At 40.2% G+C, this 21,557-nt stretch overlaps 1 protein-coding gene across 3 annotated transcripts in view; it reads right to left on the bottom strand.

Annotated features, from left to right (window-relative positions):
- The window catches only part of Chd6 (chromodomain helicase DNA binding protein 6), a 239,790-nt gene that overhangs the window by 211,898 nt on the left and 6,335 nt on the right, over window positions 1–21,557 (bottom strand). For 2 of the 3 annotated variants that reach the window (XM_021729477.3, XM_013360568.4), the window contains exon 1: window positions 3,434–3,574. The gene's annotated coding sequence lies outside the window, so the exon portion shown is untranslated. Of the gene's footprint in view, window positions 1–3,433; window positions 3,575–6,772; window positions 6,858–21,557 lie in introns of those variants that run through there. The other variant, XM_078051794.1, reaches the window with a different exon arrangement.

The following is a 21,557-nucleotide window of genomic DNA, read 5'->3' on the forward strand; positions in this document are numbered from 1 at the left end:
CTCTCTCTCTCTCTCTCTCTCTCTCTCTCTCTCTCTCTCTCTCTGCACTTCATGGTTTATAATGCACCCGGCTATGCCTAAACTCCTAAGTGCACTATATTGAGAGAAAGGGGAAAGGGTGCCCTCACTGTATTTCAATGCCCCTCTTTGGTGACAAATTCCTGAAAAGGAAAACTAAAAATGGAGATGTGTACAGGAGAATTTAGGAAACGTGTGTTGGTTTAGCTAACACCACACTACTAAAACATGATAGCACACTCAAACTTTTAAAGAAATCTTTGGAGAGTGAGTTGCTGGTGAAAATAAAATGTGCTTTAGAACCAGATGATGATTTCAAACTCTGGCTCTTACCATTTATTAGCTTTTATGGGCTTGAATAAGTTAATTTATTTTTCTCAGCTGCAGTCCAGCTTCATGAAGTGGCTATCAAAGGAGGGAAACTTTTTCATCTCTGTAACCCCAGTATATGGCTGAGTGCTGGATACACACCAGGTATTCAATCAATGCTAGTTCTTTTTGCTCCTCTCAAAAGTATGTCACATTCCATTGCAAACAAAAATGTTCTCTAGGGAATAGATACCTAAGCCCTAGCCATTATGTATTTCAAAGAGTTTTCAATATAATTACCTGGGACAGGTGAATGCAGGCAGTCCCATAAAATTCTCTGCAGTTTTTCACTTGAATTAAACTAAAACTTTAATAAGTGATATAAGAAACCAAATATCTGTTTTAAGATTTGTGATACTTGGGGGAAGGAGGGAGTAACAGCAGTCTGCTCAGTTTATTTGGATATTGTCATTGTCCCGTAGCAAAGATATTTTTGCATATAGAGACTTCGAATCCTAAAACCTATTCAAAAACGTTCTATGGGTGACTCAAAGTCTTCCCATGAAAGTTGAAAAACATATGTACTCACAGAAAGAGTGAAGCCTAGATTGCGGAACCTCACAGTTTTAACTCAGGAAGACTAACCACAAACCTTGCTTGAGACCAGTCTGAACTTCCAAGAAAACCAAAAATTTCTTTGAAACTTCTACAATTAAAGAGATCTCCAAGACATATTTACCCCAGGGCTTATTATTTCTGATAAGCTTTCTGCAATACTAGACTGGCAAAATTACAAATAAGATGTGGTTCCTAAAGAGAAAATTTTGCTTCAGATTTTCTTTAGTATTTGAAATCATATAAAAGGAACATCAATAAAAACAAAACTCACTGCCAAAGGATCTTCCAGAAATTGTAGCAGGGTTAGTTCTGATTTTCCCACTTCACTTCTAACTGGTCCTTCAACTTTAGTGTGGTTTTGCCTAAAGTAATACACTGACAAGCACAGAGAACCTCCAACTATATTAATAATAAATTACAAAAATAATCGTAAAGATAGGAATATTTAAAAGTTGTAGTAAAATTGATCATACTGAAAGATATTCTATGCTATAACGGAAGGGCTAAATGTGAAAAGCAAAGAAGTAACTACAGAATAAAAATTATGACTCCAGGGAAACTGTAACACCACACTTAGACACAACTCTAATTTCACAAGAGATCTACTCTGCCCATGGACGGACTACACCAAGAACAGCATCACAGTTATTTTACTATATGGGAGATTCCAAGGCTAATAAAAAGGGGATGGAAGCAAGATGTGTACAGGTTAGTTTTCAGGATCCATTAATCAAGAAAAAAGTTTAAATATAAAATGAATCATAATCCATCTATGAAATCTGCCCTGGGCAGACAGGACTCCAAAATTAGTAATCTCACCACACATTTTCCCAGGCCTTAGGTTAAAGTGTTGCATTGCTTACATGAAACCACCTGCTTTGGTTGGCACAAACCATGTTACCTGACAATTCATGTCTAATCATTTTATCATACACAAATCTCAAGCTTTCTTTCTCCTGCCAGAAAGCCACAAGTTTCACAAAACCTCTCTCTGAGGTTGCCAATCCGATCTTCCAATCTGGCTTCCAGTAAAACTACAGGGCCATACCCAATGATGGGACAGACTCCCAGGAAGTCAAAATGCTCACAATTAGCCTTGGGAACACAGCAGAGTGGTCTCTGTTCACACTTTTCCAAATGTTATATGCAGGTCCCATGAAATCTATCGAAATTTCAGGGCCTAGAGGGATGGTATTCTTATATACCATTTGGTAAACAATAATCAAATCTATGGCAAGATATTCTGGACACCCTGAAAATTGCAAATATTTAAAATATATTTTTCTCTATTCATGGATCTGTTACACCAGAAATTAACAGTTTTCAAGGGGTGGAAAATAAAGCACACACAGCCCCAGAGATAGATGCTCAGAGATGCCATGGAGTCACTAGAAACCTTGGCCAGATTACTAATGGTCCATAAACCCTAATTTGGAGAACACGGGCCTACAAGCTCAAAATTGAATTATACTGCCTTATTAGATCCCACAGTAGTGAAACCACAGTCATATTAGTCATAACTAAAACTAGGAATACTCTATGTACACAAATATAAAGTGACTGCTTATGCATTTTTAATTGGATCAAATAAAACTGAAGCTGCAAACAAACTCAAATTTCAATTATCTCACTAGTGCGGGGATTTCCTAATAACATCTTTTTAAAAACCAAGAAGCTGCCAACCCTCTGCACATCTGACAGGCATGTCCCTAGAAATTTGGAAACAACGGACTCCGTTACTTCTCAAGAGCCAAGAAAATAAATACCCTAAAGGGAACAATTTTTTCTTTTTATTTTCAAGCTCAAACATGCAATCTAACAGTGCACAAAACTTGGCAGCGGGGTTGCTGGACCCCTCCTGGTCTCCAATATTCAGGGCGAGTGCGCGCTAGTGCGTAAGAAGGGGGCGGGAAGGGTGCACGATCCGAGGACGCGCCGGGGCCCCCGCCCCCTCCCGGAGCAGCAGCCTGGCACCAGCCCACCCTCCTCCACCCCTGCAAACAGACGCAGGACGCAAATAGAGCAACTTCTCTGCGGGGGTGACGGCGGGAACAGCGGTCACCCCCGCCCCTCCCTGGCTCCCGGGGGTCCCACGGTGTCCGCCCCGGGGGACCTCCGATCGCCCCGCCCCGAGGCCCGCGGCCGGGGTCTGCCGGACCCCCGCCCCTGCGCATGGCCCACAGCGGCGCACTCCCAAGGACGGCCGCCCGGCCCGAGCGCGGCAGGAGCGCTAGCGGGAGCCGGGCGCGGCGGAGGCCGGCCCTTCGCCTCAGGCCTCGGGCCGCAGCCTGCCCTCCGCAAGGCCGCCCGCCCGCCGGCCCCGCTCGGACCCCCGCCTGACCGGGCCTCGGCGCCGCCGCAGCCCCTCATCCCGGCTCCATTCATAGGGGCACCCCAGCCCAGCCAGCGGGGCGGGGCCGGGGACCCGCGGACAGAGCCAGTCCGCCGAGGCCGGAGAAGAAAATAAAAAGTTAAGAGAAGAACTTACCTAAAATGGCTCCTGCAGCAGCCAAAATACAAACAGCTATTATTTGGTGAAGTTTAGCTCAGACACCCTGCAAGGACACCCTAACCCAGCGTGGGCCCGCCTTCTCTGCCGCGCCATTGGGCTTCGCCAGCCCAAAACACAAATTTATTGGTCACTTGGGCTGCCGCTCAGACAGAAGCCCATTTCAAGCTTGCTTGCAGAGGCGAGTGATGGGCTCGCTCCATTGTGCTCGTATTTGCATGGATGTGATCGCGGCTCTGATTGGCCCACGCTGGGGCCGCTCCGCCCCCCGCCTCGAGCCCCCAGCCTCGGAGTCGCCGCTGCGCGCGGCCCCGCCCCCCGGGACGGAGCGGCGGGGCCACAGGGGCGGGGCGGGGCCGGGGTCCCGCGGGCGGAAGGGGCGGGGCGGGGTCTTGCACGCCGCAGACCGCAGGCAGGGGGCGGGGACCTGAGGCACGCGCTGTAGCGGACGCGGGCGCTAGCGGGGGCGGGAGTTGAGCCCGCAGGTGGAGGTCTCTCAGGTAGCGGGCGAGCAATCTGGAAGACCCGGGTCTGGCTTATTCGGGGATGGGAGAGGATGTGGCTGGGAACCCGCGACAGAGGTGTTCCGCGGAGGCCCAGGTAGCGCAGAGAGAAGCTGGGAGAGGCTAGGATCCCGCGGGTCAGGGAAAAAGATGCTGAGAGGCCAAGCGAAGTGTGGAGCCCGGTGGATCGTCTCCAGCCCGCATCTCCTGTCGTTCCGCCTGGCTCCCTGTCACACGACGTGCTTCTTCCCGGGGTCCTGCACACTCCGGGAGTTTCCCAGCTCCGGGGAACCTACAGCGCCTTGGCTGTACCTCCGTAAAATCTGGTGTTGAGCCATGGTGCATTTATTTTTGGGCCTATCTCTGCTATCATCCTTACAGCATCCTCAAAGACAGGCCTAGCATATGGCTGAGATTCAAGTAATTGTTATATTTCTTATTTCGTTCGTTAGCAGCTAATTTTTAAGTGCCCACTACATTGATCTACGGAGATACAGCGGTCAATAGGACAAAACCCTTGCTCTCACGGAATAGGGGAAAGAAAGACAATAAATAAATACAAAGGTTAGGTAGAGATAAATGTCATAAAGAGAATACATGGAGGAAGGAAGGAAATTAGACCAGAGATGGAGTGAAGCAATTAGTCAAGGAGAGATGGGGAGCCTGCCCTGCCTGACTGAATACACGGTGTGGCATCTCATTACTTCCTTCTCCCATCCTGGACCTAGCAGATGCTTTCCTGTCCTCTTCACCCCCCTGCCTGCCTCATCTTGAGTGTTTCTTCAGAACCCACTGAAAAACTGGTTGGATTCTGACTTTAGAGGCTCATTTTGCCTTAATTAAAGCAGTAACGATCTGAGTGTGATGATTCCAAGAGCAGTTTGTCAGATACATTTAAGATGAACATGGTTTGAGTGTGTCAAGGATAACTATAATGATCTAGAGCCTTGCTGCACCCCCAGAGCAAATATTTTTAGCTTCTTTGAAATCCCAGTTTTCCTATGACTTTCAGCCTGTGGTCCTAACTTTCTTCTGAGTAACACTTCTTCTTTTCTTGACAGTCACTAGATATTTATCCAGTATGAAAATACACAGGTAGCAGCTCCTTGCCACTCATCTATCTCACCGGACATCTTTTTTTTTCATTTGATTCAAGATGTATCATGGCCATTCCTTCCTCCCCTTTCTCCCTTCCTTAACAAATATTTATTAAGCATCAGCTACATTCTAGATATTGTTTTAGACACAAGGATACAGTATTAAACAAGGCAGGCAATACTTCTATTCTCAAAGAACTTATAGTCTAATTGAGAGCAAGGTGTACACATAGATCTTGAGGATCTCCAATCCTGCCAAGCTGGTGAGTGAGTTCACTCAGAGCTGCTTTCTCCTCCCTGCTGCAGCTTCACAGGGACTACTTATTTGACCTCCTAAACCAGTTGCTGCTACAGCTAAAGTAGAACCTGCAGGAGGACAAGGCTACTGGTAGTTCCAGGCTCCTCAACCCAAAGATCAAGGGTTCTAGAACTCTCAACAGTGCTCTAGGGGCTCAGGTCTGTGTACTTTCTGGAAAGTACTGGAAGCAGCATTAATCAGTGAGGTCGAAAAGATGGAACTGCAGACAGGGAACAGCTTGGGTGTACCAAGGCACAGAGGCAAGACAGTCTGGGGAGGCACAGGAGCAGGAGGGAGATCAACTTGTCAGTAATTGCTGTTCCTAAACATCAAGAAAAGTTAGCAGCACAGGAGAAGTTAAACATACAGACACACGAAGTTAGGTCACCAAACAAGGAATCAATAGGAGTACAAATGGATTCAGAACTTAGTAGGACAGGCACAAGCCAAGAAAGGTCTGACACCACATTTGGAAGAGAATGCAAGATTGACTTTAAAAGTGCAAGTCTGCAGAACTCGAAGGTTAGTAGAATCTGACTTTTCAAGCACTTCAGCAGTAGCTAGGTACCTAAGGAGAGGCCCTGGAGGGGAAATAGAGACAACTAATTTGCTTTTTGCTGGTTGTCCAGAAGAAGAGCCAATTTTGTACTGCAGAAGTGAAGCAGTACAAAGAAGGGGGCTGGGGCTGGGGCTCAGCTGAAGAGTGCTTGCCTTGCACATGTGGGGCACTGGGTTCCATCCTCAGCACCACATAAAAATAAATAAACAAAATAAAGGTATTCTGTCCATCTACAACTGAATATATACATATATATATGTGTGTGTGTGTGTGTGTGTGTGTGTGTATATATATATATATATTTTTTTTAAGGGTAAGGTAGGGAAGAAAAGCCAATAGTGAATGGTTACTAATCTGGCCTCCACTAAGTGTGGCTGATTGCTTCTGCTCTAGTGATTATCCTCTGAGAAGCCATATAAAATGAGTCTCAGAATTGCCTTTGGGAGGTAGAAGGAAATCTATCCACCAGCTCATCTCTCATTGGATAAAGATTCATACCAATTGTTCATGCCTAGATGCCAAGTGGGCTTCTATGGTTCCCCAAACTCAGTGTCAACAGGAGACCCTAGCAAGAGGCACACAAGGCCATGAGGCAAAGTCCTATCAGGGTGCAGCTGTGTGAAGTCAGATGGAGCACAGCTGGATGCCATAGCAGCTGCTGGAACAAGAGACGGTTGACACTATGAAGCTCTGAAGGTCGGCTACAGGGGGGATGCCAGAGATGTACCAAATAGCATGTTTCCATTTCCAAAGAGCCCCAGAAGAAAAATCCTCAGATACTCTGAAGGAGAACCACATAAGGGCTTCCACAAGTTCTAAAACTTGCTGGTAGTAACTCCACAAACACAAGATGAACCGTACCTGACCATGTTCTCTTTCTTCCTTGCTTCACTTGTCTCTTTCTTCCTTTAGACTACAAGCGTCTTCATTGTTCTTATTTATGTACCTGTGACAGGAAAAAAAAGGTTATTTTCACCAGCCCTTTTCATTTTCCTCCTAAGATCCAAGGCAAAATTATAAGTCTCAGTAATCAAGGAGACCCATGTGACTGAGCCCTGGATAATGGAATCTGGGCAGAAGGGATAGACAGATCCTATTTCTGGGCATCCCCTAAAACCCCCATGTGATCCTCCAAGCTTTCCTGCTTTCCTAATCTGCTGACCAGATGCAAAATTACCCAGTGGAAGTCCAGGAAATGCAATAGCATGAGCCTGGGTCCGTGTCTGACTGCAAAGAGTAGAACCCCTGTGCTTGCCTACATTCAACCATGCTGCAACCAGCAAATAAACTGTCATAGTGTCAAGTCACTGAAATGTGAAGGTGGTTTGTTGCAGTCATTAGCATATCCTGACTAATACAATACATGTGCCTCCAAGGCAGGGGTTATGTTTATTATTCAAGCTCTAATGTAATGCCTGGCACTTAGTAGGCATTACTCAAAGTGTGAATGTGTGAATTAGCTGACAACTAAACCTAGTCTTAAAGGATCAGAGGTGGAATGCCAGGCAAGGTGTCAGGTAGAATGTGTTCCGTAAAGTAGATGTAGCGCGTACAGAGGTAGAGAGACTAGAAAGAATGTAATTGGTTCTCAGCATTGCCAAAAGCTCATGATATGAGAAGGCAATGGTTTAAGTGGAGTTAGAGAGTTGGCAAAGGCCAGATCATAAAAGGTCTTCTATGTTACATGAAGAAGTTTAAAATTTATCCTATAGAATTCATTCAAGAATTGTAAACAAGGATGTGATCATCAAATTTATGTTTAAGAACAATCTTTCTAACTTCTCAGGAAAAGGATGGATTAGAAAGGAAGAATTGGCCGATCATGGTGGCAAGTGGCTGTAGTTCTAGTTACTAGGGAAGCTGAGACAGGAAAATCTCTTGAGTCCCAGGTGTTTAGGGCCAGTCTGGACAACCCCAACTCTTTAAAAACAAAATAGAAAAAGGAAGAGCCAAAAATATAGACTTTTTTTAAAGCAATATTTCCATTTTTCCCCAGTCATTCATCCATGAAATGTTCCCACTAAAAAGATATTTTGGGATCAAGCTTGCTTGGAGGAGTTATGCATTCTATAGCCCCTTTTGGAGGTTTTTTGGACATAATTTATTAGCATGTTGAAAACTATAGTCCTGAATTAATGAAATCTATTAAATTTAAATGTAATAGTACTCAAAATGATTTGACTATAGAACCCTCTTTTCATTTAACTATTAAAATTGATATTGTCAGTCTAAAAAAAAATACTTGGGAATCAACTTAACAAAAGAGGTGAAAGACCTCTATAATGAAAACTACAGAAAGCTAAAGAGAGAAATTATAGAAGACCTTAGAAGATGGAAAGATCTACCTTGTTCTTGGGTAGGCGGAATTAATATTGTCAAAACGACCATATACTACCAAAAGCACTACAGAGACTTAATGCAATTCCAATCAAAATCCCAATAAAATTTCTCATAGAAATAGAAAAAAGCAGTCATGAAATTCATCTGGAAAAATAAGAGACCCAGAATAGCTAAAGCAATCCTTAGCAAGAAGAGTGAAGTAAGTGGCATCACTATACCACACCTTAAACTACACTATAGAAAAATAGTAATAGAAACAGTATGGTATTGGCACCAAAACAGAGTGGTAGACCAATGGTATACAATAGAGGACCCAGAGACTAACACACATAATTACAAATATCTTATATTTCACAAAGGTACCAAAAACATACATTGGAGAAAAGATAGCTTCTTCATCAAATAGTGCTGGGAAAATTGGAAATCCATATGCAACAAAATGAAATTAAACCCTTATCTTTCACCATGCACAAAACTCAACTCAAAGTGGATCAAGGACCTAGGAATTAAACCAGAAACACTGCACCTATTAGAAGAAAAAGTTGGCACAAATCTTCATCATATCAGATTAGGTCCGATTTCCTTAGTAAGACTCCTATAGTGCAAGAATTAAAATCATGAATCAATAATTGGGATAGATTCAAACCGAAAAGCTTCTTCTCAGCAAAAGAAACAATCAGTGAGGTGAATAGAGAGCCTACAGAATGGGAGCAAATTTTTACCACATGCACATCAGATAGAGCACTACTCTCTAGGATATATAAAGAACTCAAAAAAATCTTAACACCAAAAAATCAAATAACCCAATAAATAAATGGGCCAAGGGACTGAACGGACACTTCTCATAAGAGAATATACAATCAACAAATATATGAAAAAGTGTTTAACATCTCTAGCAATTAGAGAAATGCAAATCAAAACTACTCTAAGATTTCATCTCACTCCAGTCAGAATAGCAGTTATTAAGAATACAAACAACAATAAATGTTGGCAAGGATGTGGGGAGAAAGGCACACTCATACATTGCTGATAGGACTGTAAATTGGTCCAGCCAATATAGAAAGCAGTATGGAGAATCCTTGGAAAACTGGGAATGGAATCGCCACTTGACCCAGCTATCCCTTTTCTCGGTCTACACCCAAAGGAAGTAAAAACAGCATACTCCAGGGACATAGCCATATCAATGTTTATAGCAGCACAATTCACAATAGCTAAACTGTGGAATCAACATAGATGCCCTTCAGTAGATGAATGGATAAAGAAAATGTGGTATATATGCACAATGGAATATTACTCAGCATTAGCAGAGAATAAAATCATGGCATTTGCAGGTAAATGGATGGAGTTGGAGAATAAGATGGTAAGTGAAGTTAGCCAATTCCAAAAGACCAAATGCCAAATGTTTTCTCTGATATAAGGAGGCTGATTCATAATGGGGTTGATGGCAGGGGGCATGAAAGGATTTTGAACTTTAGATAGGGCAAATGGGAGAGAGGGTGAGGGAGAGGGCACAGGGGTAGGAAAGATGATGGAATGAGATGGACATCATTACCCTAAGTTACATGTATGAAGACATTAATGATGTGACTCTACTTTGTGTACAACCAGAGACATGAAAAATGTGCTCTATATATGTAGTATGAATTGTAATGCATTCTGCTGCCACATATAACAAATTAAAACTAAAAAAAATAGATTAAAAAGAGAGTTTAGGGCTGGGAATGTGGCTCAAGCGGTAGCGTGCTCGCCTGGCATGCGTGCGGCCCGGGTTCGATCCTCAGCACGACATACAAACGAAGATGTTGTGTTCGCCAAATACTAAAAAATAAATATTAAAAATTGTCTCTCTCTCTCTTTAAAAGAAAAAAAAGGGTGTTTAAAAAATTGACATTGTTTAAGATTAAATTTGGTTCTCTATAATAGAAAAAAAAACCCAAAAGAATAACAATATTGAAATTTATTTTTGTTTGCATAAAAAAATAAAAAGCAGGCAGTCCAAGAGTGCTCTTTAGAAAGCTCTTTGGTAACTTACTAATTTAGTCCTCAATAGTTTTGCTTACCATCATTAGCTTTCACTCTCAAGGTCACTCGTGGTCCAAGATGGCTCCTGGATCTCCTGTCCAGATCTTGGAAGGAAAAAGGGAAGGCAAGGTGGAAACAATGGGCCTGAGTCCCTTAGATAGACTTCCTGGAAATACTGCACATCACTTTTTTAAAAATATGTTTTTTTAGTTGTAGATGGACACAATACCTTTATTTTATTTATTTTTATGTGGTGCTGAATATCGAACCTAGTGTGAGGTAAGCGTTCCACCAGTGAGCCCCAACGCCAGGCCCATTACTTTTCCTTATATCTCATTGGCTAGAACTTAGTCACATGGCCACCCCAAGCTACAAAGGAGGCTGAAAAATGTGTCATTTTATTTTACTTTTCTATATGCCAAGTTAAAAATTGGGTCTATCACTAAAGAATTGATAAACTCGACTAACATTCTCTAGCACATTGTCCCACAGAGATAATGTTCCACAGAGCATAAGTTGGGAAAGAATGACTAAGTAATGAGGTTAATTTTTTAAAACATTTTAAAACTGTATTATTGTATAAAATTCATGTATGAAATAACTTACCTCCTGAAAATGTACAGTTTGATGATATTTAGTGAATTAATGTAGTCGGGCAACCATACCACAATCCAATTTTTAGAACATTTCCAAAACTTTCCAAAATTACCTACTTCTCATTTGCCATTAATCCTCACTCCAACCTCCATGTCCAGGCAATCATCAATCTCCTTTCTTCTCTATGGTTTTACCTTTTCTAAAAATTCCATATAGATGGAAGAGTGCAATATGTAGTCTTTTGTGACTGGCTTATTTCACACAACAATATTTTTGTGATTCATTTGTGTTTTAGAATTTTGTTTAATTCATTCTTTTTTATTGCTGAAGAATATTCCTCTATAGGGATATGCCTCCTTTTGTTTATCCACTCACTTAAATAAGAGACATTTGGATGTTTCCACTTTGGGGTTATTATAAATAATACTGCTATGAACCGTCACATACAAGTTTTGTGTGGACGTATGTTTTTATTTCTTTTAGATATAGCTACCTAAGGAGATTGATGTTTAAAATTGAATGTACTCCAACTATAATGCACCGTGAAAAAAAGTGGGAAAAAAATTGAATGTACTCATTGAAAGCACTCACTGACAAACACTGTACTAGGTACTGGGGATACACTGCTGAATAAAATTTGGCACAAGTTTATTCAGCCCTTGTGGAGCTTGCAGTTGATAGAGAAGACAGGCATTAATCCAAAACTTTATGCAAACAAATGTAATATCACAACAGTGGTAGATACCTTAAAGGAGTGGTGTATGGTGCTATGATATTATGCTAGAAAGATCTGCTTTGGTCAGTAAAGTCAGTAAAACTGCCCTTAAGCTAAGATCTGAAGTATGTCAGAACTTAGTCACCCCATTGAGGTCTGTCCTTCAAAGTAATATCTTATAAGATATGAAGTGTACCCAAAAAACTCATGTGTGAGATAATGCAAGAAAGTTTAGAGGAGAAATAATTGGGTTATGAAAGCCTTTACCCAATCAGTGAATTAATTCCCTGGTGGGATTAACTGAGTGGTATCCAGAGACAGGTAGAATGTGGTTCGAGGAGGTGGGCATTGGGGGTGTGCCTTTGGGGTATATATTTTGTATCTGGCAAATGGAATCTCTCTCTGCTTTCTGATCATCATGTGACCCACTTTCCTCCTCCACATTCTTCTGCCATGGTGTTCTGCCTCACATCCAGCCCCGAGGAATGGAGCTGGCCTTCTATGGACTGAGATCTCTGAAACTGTGAGCCTCCATATAAAATTTTCCTCTTCTACAATTGTTCTGGTCAGGTCTTTCAGTCACATCAGAAAAAAAAAATCTGAACAAAACTAGAACATACTTATTTCCAAAAATGCTACCCTTGTAAACAACTCTGAGGCATTTTATGGGTGTTCTGGTTTAGTCCTGTTTGTCCTTACATAAAGTCTCTGTTCGTTAACCCTTTCTAGAGGTTATAGAAAGTTCTGAAGCAGACACGGTGTAACTTCTTATTTTTTCTGGATGTTTGAAATATTTCATGATTTGACATTTTTTTTAAAAAAAATATGTGTGTGTGTGTGTGTATTTTTTTTTCAGTTCCCTTGAGAATTGTACCTGCCAAACAGCCCCGCCTGTCTTGTCAAATACTGATCTTGTTTTCTCTCTGAAGGAAGAGGATCATGGGATTGGAAGGTGGCTTCTGGAACCTGGAACCAAGAGAAGGATGCTAATGGTCAATATGCGCTGGGGAGCTGTAGCAGTCCAATGCCTATATCTTCACTACAGGGGCAAATCTGCAACAGAGGTCCTCCTGCCAAAGGTGCCATTTCCTTGGACAAGACTGGAGAAGAATAGTTAATCCACAGGCTTTGGAGCCCTACTGATTTTGTTGAAATTCTAACTCTACCACGAATGACCTTAAGATAGTCCCTTTCAGCTTCATGATTCCAATAATAGAGCTATGGTGTGAACTAAATGATTCATGCACAGTACTCTGCACATGGTAACTTCTTGACAAATTATTTATTACTACATTGCTATTACATCTTTCCTCTGGCCCCCATTTCCCCATGTTTCCCCTATACTGATTTGTTCTTTTTGAAACATGTTAATTCCATTGATTCAAATTGAAGTCTATCGCTGCCTGGTTTTTGGCCTGGGAGATCTTGTTTTGCAGAGTGATTTCTGATGATATATGGACTCTATCTTTTATATGTTCATATGATTGATTTAACTCTTAAAATGCTACAGAGCTCTCACTCTCGACCTTGTATAGCACTACTACTATTTTAATTTTTTAGAACCTGAGTTTATACATATAAATGACTATGATCCCTTTCAGGAACTATGATTTATGGAAAGTCACATTTTTAATGTTCTTGGGCAGGATTAAAAAAAAACACACACACACAAAAAAAAACACTGGTCACTCTACCCTGAAATAGCTCCATAAATCCTTCATCCTTGCTCAGCAGTGTGCTTTCCCAACTATGGTTAGACAGTTTTAGTCATAAAAACTTGCTTAAGCTGGGGATTTTTACTAAGCCTCAAGTTGCTGTGGAATTCTTTTCCTTAAGCATGCAGTTCTACCATCAGCATTACCCACCAATCCAGAGAGAGTGCCATCTGTAAATTGACAATAAAAAAACAACAACACTGTTTTGCATTCTAGGAATAAAACATTGCAGTTTTTTAAATTAATCAGTTAGTTTTCGTGTTTTTGCTGAGGTAATGCAAGGCAGCCATTCTCCAAGATGGCACTCAAAGATCTTCATCTGGTAGGATTCAAATCCTTATCTTGCTCTTATCCTCCACTGAATGGAGCAGATTTGAGTATCAGTAGGATATTACTGAAATGGCAAAGTGTGACTTCCAAGACTAGGTCATAAATGACATTACTTCTGCCTTGCCCCTTTATATCACTGGTAATGAGAAAAGTCAGTAGCCATGTCATGAGGACATCAGTCAACCTCATGGAGAGGTCCATGTGGCAAGAATCTGAGGCTTCTTGACAATACATGTGTGAGTGAGCCATTTTGGAGTAGATCCTTCATGCCTAGCCAAGCCTTCAGAAAATACTGCATCCCCAGCCAACATCTTGATTGTAACATCATGAAAAACTCCTTAGCCAACCCAATTAAACCACTCTCAAATTTCTGGCCTACAGAAACTATGTGAGATAAATGTTTATTGTTGTTGTAAGCTTTGGGGACCATTTTTTTACGCAGTGATAGATAACTAATACTTTCAGTGTTGGATGGTATGAGTGACATTCACCATTAGCTTACTGTAAATTATACATGGTTATTATATAAGCTTAACTTACATTTTGAGTATTTTTCAAAATATGGTGTATATATATAGCTAGTTGTTCTACAGCTTGTTTCAGTCCCATTCAGCAAACATTTGTTGACTACATGTTTCATAACATGTTAGCAACAGAAAATCTAGATTGATCATCAGCAATTTGAACAAGATCAATGGCAGAAAGCTGCATTTCTTCATTCAATTCCATTTATTGTGAATGATTCTTATGTTTTCATTACTGTTCATAAAGCCCCAAATTCTAGGAAGTCTAACTCTTACCTCTTCTTTCACTTCTATCTGAAATAAATCCTAGCAGAGAATGAAGTTGGAGGGAAGGATGCTCCCATGATAATAAACAGGGACTGTCGCTTTGATTGACAATTCATAATGGATAATGTTTATTGAGCACTTAATACATACTAGGCACCATTCTGAGTATTTTACATGTATTAACATATTCAATTTTTACAAAGGAAACTATTATTACCCTCACTTTATAGATGATAAAATTGAGGCACATCACTGGAGGAAGGCAGCAGAATCTAGAGGTGCCACCATCACTGTCCATCAGGCACAGACCCAGTAGCTGCCACACCCATAACATTGGTCTAACATTCTAGGTTCCCTGGGCTCCTGCTCCTATTATCATAAAGAAAAACAAGGCTGAGATTTTACAGAAAGCAAAGCAAAAAGAAAACAAAAAAATGCATAAAAACAAACGTGTTTGCAAAACCTAAATGTTGTGATGATTAATCTTATGTGTCTACTTGACTGGGCTCAGGGATGCCCGGACAGTACACATAAAACCTTTATTTCTAGGTGTCTGTGAGGGTGTTTCAGAAGAAATTGTAATTTTAATAGGTAGACTGAGTAAAGAATATTGCTTTTGCCATTGTTGGTGGGCATCATCCAATCATTGAAGGCCCCCCAAAACTAAAAGATGCAGGAATTATAATTTTTATGTCTGTCTTCTTGATCTGGAGTATCCATATTCTCCTGTTCTCAGAAATTGATTGCTCCCGGTATCAGGCCTTCAGATTCTGGGTCTCCCACACCCTCTGTTCTCAGGCCTTCGGACTTGAACTAGAAGATGTTAGTTCTCTTGCTTCTTGGGCCTTTGGACTACGTCTGAATCATACTGCTGGCTTTCCTATTTCTCAAGCTTGCAGATAGCAGATAGTGGAACTTCTTGGTCATCATTATCAGGTGATCTAATTCCCATAATAAATATGTGTGTGTGTATGTGTGTGGGTGTGTGTGAGTATATGTGCTGTGCATGCACACACATGTGTACACACACACACTCATGTGTATCCTTTTAGTTCTGTTTCTCTGGATAACACTGGATTAATACAGATGCCTTGTACTAAAATAAAAAGATAAACATCCACAGCATAACTTCACTGTCTTAGTAGAAGATGATGTTTCTCCCAGTGTGGCTCCTGAACGGTCCACAGCATCTGGGAAGTTGGTAGAAATCTTGAGCTTCTGGATTGGAAAGTCTGGAAGTTGGACCAGCAATCTGAGCGTAGAATTTTTTTGAATTAAGGGACTCAGCTGAAGCTAAACCTGGGTAGTGTGATTACAGAGCCCATGACAACTCCATAGTTATTACAGTACCAATTTTGGAGTTTCATAGCAACAATAAATGATATAATTTTAGCCCACAAAGAATCATGACTGTCACTCCCTCATAGACATGTAATAAAGCAGGGGTCTTCATGTCTTTGGTCTCCCTATTAAAGACAGATTCCTAGACTAGGTTATAGAGTATCAACCAACCTACCTTGAAAATGTACATTAAATTTCCACCATGGTGGGTAAAAGATGTTGAAAAGAGTGTTAAAGAAGCCAGGTCAACTTAGAACAAGATTAGGTAGTACAACATTCACTAGCTGCTATAATGAATATATTCACAAATGAATAATGGATCCAACAACAAAAAAAGTTTATTTCTTGCTCACATGGCATTTTAAGAAAAGTGTTTCTGGGCTGGGGTTGTGGCTCAGTGGCAGAGCACTTACCTCGCACATGTGAGACACTGGGTTCAATCCTTAGCCCCACATAAAAATGAATAGACAAAATAAAGATATCTTAAAAAAAAAAAAAAGAAAAGTGTTTTTGACTAACAAATCATAATCTTCTACCTGATGATTCAGGGGTCCAACTTCCTTCTCACCAACAAATACCTCATTCCATAGGGATTTTATCATCATCTACATCCAATAAGCAGGAAGAGAAATTGTGATGAGGGCACATTCTCTTCCTAAAAACATTAGCCTAGAAATGACACACATTCACCTCTACTCACATGCAATTGGCTAGAACTCAATAACACTGTCACATTCAACCACAAAGGAAGTTGAATAATATAATCTACCTGTATACCCAGGAAAAAGAAGAAATGAATTTTTATGAAGAGAGCAAGCTCTTTTATCAGGGATAGGATGGGATGATGGAGACAAATGAATTGTAAGCTCCCAAAGAGGAACAACTGCTTTTTTTTTTTTCTTCTTTGGCCTTTTCAGTGCCCACAAAGTACCTTATTTAGTGAATGTTGGTTGAGTGAAGGAAAATGTAGAAAAGAGTGACATAGTATGTGTGGCACAATCATTTATAGTTATCCCTCCCACATTCATGGAGAAGTTCATCCATAGCTAATTCACCACATTCTTTCTTGATAATCCTGGATTTAGTGCCAGAATCCTCATTTGTGTTCAGTGCACTAGGCAAACATTAACCATCTACTAGTGTGAATCCTATTTACCATCTTTGGATGAGCTATAACCATTCCATCTGTAAAATGGGTATAAACCTTGCCTAGACAATTTCTCAATGTTGTTGTAAGGATCAAATGAGTTGTAGCATTGTGAAAGAACCTTGGCCCAATCCTAAAAATTATTGTTGATAGCATTTATGTGTGAAACATCAAAGTATAAACTCTTAATGTATAATTTGCACATGTTTTAGTGCTAACAGGAGCCCATATTTATAAACTTGTGAGATTTTACATTGTTGAAATGTCAGTGCCTTCACAATCTTTTAACTTGGGACCTGGGAATCTTAACTGAGGAACGATATCTTCCCAGACTAGATTGCTGCTCAGTCCCAGGGAATTGTCACTCTTCATTCATTTCTGAAATATTCTTTCGTCAAGATTCTGATATTTCCCATTCAGCCATACTTCCCATTCATCCATTCTTAAAAACTTTTAAAGTATAGACTATGCCCTCATGGTCAGTTTTGAGCTCCATGAGAAAGTCTCAACACTTCTCTACTTTTTTGGACAAATACATGGTATTTGCGGAAGAGTTGCTGGGTTACCCAAATTTGTCCAAATAATTTCACTCCTGTGTAAACTTGTGCCTGTGATGAATTCTTGGCCTTGAAACTATACAGGAATCTAGTAGTTATTTAGCTACAGTATTCAGTGGTCATTCCCTGATATGGTCACTCATAAGGTATATGGCCAGTAATTTGTTACTAATCATATATAAAGTATCACAGTCTGAGTGATTTATTTTTCTCAAAAATAAATAAATGGGAACAGTTATTCTTATAATAATGTCACCCCTTTTCATTTGCATTCTGATATTTTCTCCTGAATGACAGAGCAGGGGTGGCAATTTAGCTGAGTGCTAGGAATTTCACACAGCCCTCAGTCCAACTTATTTACATCTCAGCCTGTGGTAAGACCATTAGCCATCCTGACAACTATGAATTATGGTTGTTTGCGAGTGGTGATTGTATAGTTACTGCTATTGTTTATGCTTTTGATTCAGTAGTATATGCTTTATTAATAGCCCCTGTAGGGGGGAGGATCATGGGAGGGGAGACGACAAAGCTTGTTATTAAAAATAAAATGAGCCATGTTTATTTAGTTTTTCCTTATAGTGACAATTTTTGAGATCTTTAAATGGCTTTTTTCATTGTCCAAGTAGTTGCAAAATGTTTTTGTGACATCACACCACAGATATTTTACATTACTATTTGTCCTTCTTCTTTGAAATTAATAAAAAAACATAAATTGTGAAGAGTACGGATTTTTTTCCAAACCCCTTCATGGAACTGGCAAGTGGGGAGGGTAGTAGAAAAAACATTGAAACACACAGTTCTAATTCAGTACCTCCCTACAACACAAACATGCATATTGCAGGGGCTCTTATTGTCCTCAGTGCTGCAGGGCATGATCAGGAGAAGGGCGGACCAGGATCAACATAAAGTCAACACTGTCAAGGCTCCTTACACTAAGTAAGGTTGAATGAAGACTACGGGCATATAGCCAATACAAAGTACTACAAGCAAAACTGAGTCAGGGTTAGGAGCCCAGAATGCCAAGTCATTTGGTGCTAGGATCACAAAAAGGGGTTATTGAGAACGTACAGCAAAGATTCAGGTACAATTACTATTTTGGGTAAGTAGATCCAAATTGTGGGGAACTCACATGCTTGGGATATTGGAAGAGTACAGTCTGGTTAATCAAAGGGTTAGAGGAAAGGTAGATAAGGGTGTCTCATAAAAGATTAGATAAGAAGTTGAATAGATGGATACGTTGATGCAAGAATGATTGGTAAATAAGTGGATTTTTTAAATGAAAATGAAAAGTAGGATGGATAGCTAATATGACTTATGAATTAAAAGTAGGCAAGTAAATGATTAGTTGTATGAATGGTTAATAAATGGACCATTAGATGGGTAGATAGACAACTACATACATTCATGCATATATATGTAAGCAAATGGATGACCAAACTGATGGATTGGTAGATGAAGACAAAGATGAATTAATGGATGAATAGAGAGATGAATGAGTGCATAAAGGGAAGGATGGTGTTGAAGGCAGGATAATGGCCTAGAGATGTTCACATTTTAATTCTTGTAACATGTGACTACATTAGATTGCATGACAGATGGGAATTAATGTTGTTAATCAGCTCACCTTGAAATGGGGAGATTATCCTGGATTGTCTAGGTGGGCCCAAAATAATCATAAGGATCCTTATAAATGCAAGAGAGAGGCAGAAAGTACAGAATCAAAAGGAGACTTGAAGATATTTTATGGCATTGAAGTTGGAGAATGTTGGTTAAGAGACCAGAAATATAGGTGGGCGCAAGTTGGAAAAGTCTAGGAAACAGATCCTCCTTTAAGTCCTCGAGAAGAGCTGAACCTTTGCCGACACTTATATTTTAGCCCCTTGACCCATTTTAGACTTCTGAATTGTAAGGTAATAAATCTGTGTTGCTGTAAGTCACAACTTTTGTGGTAATTTGTCACAGAAACAATAGAAGAGAATGGAGTCATCAATGGATGTAGATAAATGGATAGACGATAAATGAATACTTGGATGCTTAAAGGAATGGATGACAAATAGGTAAATACATGGATAGATGTGTGGATATTTGGGCAGAGGGATGGATAGAAGAATGAATGAATGGTTACTTGAAAACATGATTTGTTGGTTGCAGGGAGGGATAAATGAATACATGGACACATGAATGATTAATTACATGGGTAAATGAATGGATGAATAGGTGGGTGGAAGGATAAATATATAAACACATGGAGAGATAAACTGTGGGTGTTGTATACATACATGGATAAATGAATGTTTGGTGGAAGGATAGATGGACACATGGATTGATGACTTGTATGATGGATAATGAAATTGATATGTGAATGGTAATTAAAGAATAGATAAATGAGTAGATACTTGGTTGGAGATCAGATTGGATAGATGGATACTTACATATGTGTTTTTAATGTGTGAATGAAAAGTATCTTATGTTTAAAGACAAAAGCATCACCTTTGATGTGAAATGTGGACTTAGTAGTTAGGGAAGTTTTAAATTTAGAAAGGAAACATCCAGATAGACTGTAAAATGTGATTTTACACATTGGATTAAGCCTCCATCCTCCAGGATAAACTATTTAAAACAAGGGACCTGTGCACTTAATGATTTCTCTATCTGAACTATAATACTCTTCCTTCAAATAGTTAACTTCCACTACTTCCCTGCTTTATAGCATAAGCTTGCTTTTTCAAGGACACCCTCCTTTATGTGTACTTACAATGTTGTATAATCTTCCTTCGGAGCACTAAAATTCTAATTTATATTTATTGTATGATTACATGACTCATCATTCTCCTTAGTAGACTATGAGCTCCACAAGGACTGAGATCAAAAGATTTTTGTATACTGTCTTACACTTACCACTTAAGTCATGCCTGATGCATAGAAAGTGCCCAGTAAGTACTTTTTTTTTTTTTTTTTTAATGACTGGCACTCCCACTCACATCCCTAGAAACAATCTTGATGGGCTGCTAGGGCATTGTTGATACCATGGCAACCAAGTCAGTCTTTACTGATGGAAGACTTTAACAAGGAGAGTGCTCCTCCAAAAGGGAAGAGCCAACCAGTAAGCTCAGGACTCCTTCTGCCTAGAGTCCTGTCTGCCCTAGTGTAGGCAAGAGCCCTTCCCTCTGGACCAGGTCAAGCATCTCTTTGCCTTCATTCAGATCCTCTTCACTCACTTGTCCTTGAACCAGCATCCTCTCTGACATGATGAGCCTCTTTTGCCATCTCCCACCCTGATCTCTACCTGTGCCAGCTCCAGTCATCTGCCTGGTCCTGCTTGAGGCTGGCAAGTTCAAAACCCATACACCACTCATTAACAGCTAGCAGATCTTCAGATCCTCTGATCATCCTTCTCCTTTCTCATGACTAGTTAGTTTCATTTTGATCTTTTTAGTTATCTAATAGATTTTAGTTTGTGTTTTGTGTTCTATTCTTTCTTTTTGTACCCTGTACACTAAGGCTCTTAGAGAACGGTGCTCAAATCTCAGGACTGTGTGAACTAGCTGTGTGCCCTTGAGCAAGTTACTTAAACTTTCTGAACTTTGTTTTCATAATCCATGAATGGATGCAATAAATCTATGTCCTAGGGTGTTTGTGAGGATTAAATAACATGACATCTAGCAGAGTGGCTAGTGAAAGTAAGAGATAACCAATTATTCATTTGCTTTTTCTTCCCAGGTTTCTCTCTCTTTTTCTCTCCGCCCCCCAACCCCGGCCTCTTTTCCTATAGAACAATGCAATCTCTCTTTCTATTTTCCACTTTTCTGTCTACAGAATGTTTTCTAGCCCTCATAAAAATAGCAACACATAAAATGAAATTGCGCAGTGTTCTTATATCCTCCAAATAACTCAATTCAATTATAGACTAGTCAATTTTAGTTATTCGAGCATTAACAAAGCATCTGAAACTGGTAAATAAAGTTTTATATTCAGATTCAGAAAATAAAAGGCTAAATCAATACTTTGGAAAATGGTATGGGAAAGACATTTTCCTTGAGGCCTGAGACCTTATATGGAAAGTGTCAGCCTATAGTCAATTCAGCTGGCTG

The sequence above is a fragment of the Ictidomys tridecemlineatus genome, chromosome 5 (genome assembly GCF_052094955.1).
Source record: "Ictidomys tridecemlineatus isolate mIctTri1 chromosome 5, mIctTri1.hap1, whole genome shotgun sequence".
Taxonomy (NCBI): Eukaryota; Metazoa; Chordata; class Mammalia; order Rodentia; family Sciuridae; genus Ictidomys; species Ictidomys tridecemlineatus.